This window comes from Zonotrichia albicollis, chromosome 25, assembly GCF_047830755.1.
Source record: "Zonotrichia albicollis isolate bZonAlb1 chromosome 25, bZonAlb1.hap1, whole genome shotgun sequence".
Taxonomy (NCBI): domain Eukaryota; kingdom Metazoa; phylum Chordata; class Aves; order Passeriformes; family Passerellidae; genus Zonotrichia; species Zonotrichia albicollis.
In genome coordinates, this window is record NC_133843.1 from 2,624,097 (window position 1) to 2,628,326 (window position 4,230).

The following is a 4,230-nucleotide window of genomic DNA, read 5'->3' on the forward strand; positions in this document are numbered from 1 at the left end:
GTGAGAGAGCGCTGGCCCCGCCCACCGGCGGGGGGCGCGGCCTGAGGGACTCCGCCCTGAGGGGGCGGAAAAACCGGGAGGGGACGGCGGGAGAACGGGGGGAAATATTGGGTAGGGGTCGGTGAGACCCCGGGGAGAACGGGGGTAGAACAGGGGGATACCCCGCGGGGAACGGGGGGATACCCCGGGGAGGAGTCCCTGAGACTCCAGGCGTGGAAATTGGAAAGAAACCCTCGGCGAGGGCAAAGAGATCCCCGGGGAAAACTGAGGGGGAAAAGGGCGGAGAGACCCCCGGGGGAAATTGAAGGGGGACCTCAGGGAAGGGGCGAGGAGACCCCCGGGGACGGGGAGAGACCGATTCACGGAGGAGCCCCATGTGTGTCCCCTGTAGCCAAACCCCTGAATTTTAACCCTCCGCGTGTTTCCAGGTGATTTATGACCCGGATACATCCCCAGGAATGTGAATTTGTGCCCTGGAAAACTTTATTTAAATTAAATAAAAGTACTTTCTGTGTTTGGTGTCCCTGCCTGTCACAAGGGGTTGGAGTTAGGTGATATTTAAGGTGCCTCCCAACCAAACCATTCCATGATTTTTGTGACCCTCGCAGTGACCTTTCTTGGCTCTGAATTCCCAGAGAATTGGCTGCTCGGGCGTGCTGTTATTTTTGTCTCACATTGAGAGAGCTGGGGTTTGATATTCCCTAGCTGTGGAAAACAGCATTGCAGAGGTCCCGATGGGAAATTTGGTTTTAAATATGAATATCTCTGCTTTCACTGGAATCTGACTCGTGTCAGTTGACCGCAGGGAAACCAGCTGTAAAAACTACTTTAAAAAAAAAGAATGACTTTGTTTTGATTAAGCAGATTTTTATTTATTTTTGACCTTTAAAAGTTTCTGCAACTTCTGATGTTCAAGACAACTCTGGCACAGGTCATACATTGGTGCAGCTTGCACAGAACACAACATAACATCCTCCAAGGACAGTAACAAATTCCCACTTTCCCCTGGCAAAAGGGTACCAAAAATTAAATATAATTTATACACCTGCCTTTCATGAAAGACTTAAATAAATATTTCTTTTACAATGGACAGCACAGCTGTAACTTCCAGTCCTATAAGGACACAAAAACGAGCTCCTGCCTTTACAAAAGGCACACACGCATCCTGAACCTCACAAACAGCCCTGGCTCGTGAGCAAGACATCCCGAGGAATTTCCTCTACACAGTTTTGGGATATGGTTTAACCATCCTCAGAGCATGCTCAGTACACACTATAAATATTATAGATTATACATATTATCGATGATAAATATTATAAATATTATAAATATTATAGAACCCCTCGTGGTACCGTGGGAAGGCCAGATTCCCCAATGTGTCCTGTGAGACACATTCCAGGCGTGGATTCCCTGGAAGGAAAAGGAAAGAGGAAAATTGGGAATTCTGGCCATCCCAGGGTTACAGCTTTCCCAGCAGAGGTACAGGGACAACCTCACAGAGGTTGAGAACAGCCAAGCCCTCCCAGCAGGAGGATCCAGCTCACATTCATTCCCTCAGAACAACTTTCTATGCCATGGGATGGCTGCAGTCCCTCAGGGAGAAGGGGAGGAGAGCAATGACCTGCTCAAAAAAGAGGAAACATTCTTCCCTACTCGAGAGAGGAGCAAGGGTGACTTGCACAGCAAGTCATGGGCTCCTCTGGAATATGAGAAAAGTCCAAAAATCACAGAATTGGGAAATGCTGGCGTCTCCTGAGGCTTCGGTGCTGGAGGTGGAGGAAGAGGCAGAGTCCCCAAGTGCCACCTGTGACCTCCAGGAGTGGCAGCTCAGCTTCTCCATGGGATGGAGGGATGGGAATTGCAGAGGAGCCCATCGGGATTATCCTGCTGAGGGCGTCTGGAATGGGCTGCAAGGGCAGGAGAGGAGGAAATGTTACACGGGGAGTGGCTTTTCCTAAAGGGAAAGGGAGTGAGAGGGATAGGGGATGGGATGGGATCAGTGGGATGGGATGGATGGGATAGGATGGGATCAGTGGGACAGGGTGGGATCAATGGGATGGGATGAGATCGAAAGGATGGGATCAGTGGGATGGGATGAGATGGAATCAATGGGGATAGGATCAGTGGGATGGGATGGGATCAGTGGGATGGGATGGGATGGGCAGCACTCACCTCACCCATATCCCGGCTCGCTCACAGCCATTCCTCCCAGGATTTCTCCTTTTTCCCTCTCAGAGCTGGGCTGGTCCCTCTGAAATCTCTTCTTCCAGCTGCTGTAAATCCCACCCGGGGTTGCCGAGCTGTAACACAGAGGGGAAGGTGAGGGAAGGCGAGGGCAGGTGAGGGAAGGTGAGCAGCGAGGCTCCCCCATCCCCGCACATTTGTGTCCCTTCCCTTCTCAGGTACTCACTCACCTTGCCTTCCCTCGGGGCCATGGGATGCTGTCCTGGCTTAGGACAGACGTCCAGGGACAGAGCAGCGTTATCCCAAGGGCTGCTCCCAGCTCGGAGTGCGGAAAGCAGCCGGGATCTGCCCTATTTATACCCAGCAGCCGCATTACAAAGTCTGGGTCCGGAGCGAGCCGCAGTTTCCCACAGTCTCCAGCCAATCCGTGCGTGCCCGGGACAATGGGAAAGCATCCATTACAGCATGGCAAATTGACTGTGAATCGCCTGGGGATAATACCCCGCTCCCAAAGGAGCAGGTGGGCCGGGGAGCGGGGGACACAATGGGCTTTGGCATCGCGGAGCTGGGCAGGGAACGTGGGAAAGCGTTGCCCGTCTTTATCATCCGGCTTCTGCCTGATGTTGGGAGCTGCGACATCTCAATGTGCTGCCTTTTCCCAGGCTGGCTTGAAATGAGGCACAGAACACTGATCCCAGGAGGAGATAATGCTCTGCGCCCCAAAGAGAGGTTGAAAAGGGAAAGATGCAGAATTAGAGGGGCTAAACCCTTTCATTGACATTAAACCGTGCTTAGATGAATACAGTACCAGATAATTTTCAGGCTAAAATCGAGGGGAGAGCCCTTCAAACAGTTAGCTTGAAATATTTTCCTCTGTATTGCTGAAAGTCCCTCTGTAAGTTATACCCAGAGCTCTTCCTTGCTTTTGTTTGGGTAATCTGGGCTTTCCTACATGTGACATGTCGTGATTGTGATGTCTTTCCCAAACACGTCCTGTTTAATTTCATGCCACTTTGTAAATGCCTCGCTGTTCCTGAGCCTCCACCTAAATATATTTCCCATTTACAGACATCTGAGAGGGAGTGAAAAGTCGATTCCTGGCTGTTATTTTGCTCTATTATCCCATTTTCAGGTTGTTCCACAGGTGTGAGGCACTCCTGTGACTCTGCTCAGTTTTGGGATTTCTCTGTAATGAAGGAAAAGGACCAGGAAGGATCCTGGATTGGAACTGCCTTGCAGCAATATTTATATTTTTTTTTCCAGGCTGTTTTAAGCTGCCAGCTCAGGTTTGCTGCCCCCTTCCAGCACAACCCAGTACAAACCCAGTCATGTTCAGGATCTGTCAGGCATGGGAGGCCTCATGCTGGTTTTTAGCACCTGCTTCTTACAATATTGATGAAAACCCTGCTTATTTCTTGTGTCTGCCTTTCAAAATCAAACAGGAAACCTCTGATTTAATAATCAGAGCATCCCACCCCTGGCCAAACCTGTGTCTGTGGATACCTGGATAGCAAAGTGTCCCATCACACTGGTGAATAAAAGGATATAATTCTGCTAAAGGTGATCCTGTACTTTTAATAATTTAATTATTAACCTGAAGATTTTAAAGCCTTTTCCACAATTTCCACAAGCCGGGTGTGTTCCCTTCCCAGCCCAAAGACACTTTATGTTTAGATGCATCACTTAGGGCACAACAATTTTAATTCTTGGTTATCAAAGTGGTTTGATGGTTGTCAAAAACTAACTGAACACCATAACTCCCATTCAAAATCAGCTCACTGACTTATTTTGTCAGCTTGTAATCTGCAGTATTCCTTGGTGCTGGGGCTATTCCTGCTGCAGGTGTGGGAAATGGATTGTAGAAAATTCTTAAAATTTGATAGAAAGTTTATATAGCTTGTATTTGTATGTGAATTTTGAGATAAGAAATATTGATTTAGAAATAGAATAGGATAGACATTGCTGAGAGAGAAATTGAATTAGAAATAAGTTTTAGAGGATGGTTTTGTAAATAAGATAGAAATTTTAGAGAAATAGAATTATGAA

The 4,230-nt window shown here is 48.4% G+C and overlaps 1 long non-coding RNA gene across 1 annotated transcript; it reads right to left on the reverse strand.

Moving 5' to 3' along the window:
* Positions 1 to 846: 846 nt before the first annotated feature.
* LOC113459987 (uncharacterized) lies at positions 847 to 2,524 on the reverse strand. The gene is made up of 3 exons (XR_003381607.2): positions 2,415 to 2,524; positions 2,173 to 2,300; positions 847 to 1,907 (listed from the first exon to the last, which is right to left on the reverse strand). It is a non-coding gene; the product is annotated as an uncharacterized LOC113459987 (long non-coding RNA).
* Between the last annotated feature and the right edge of the window lie 1,706 nt (positions 2,525 to 4,230).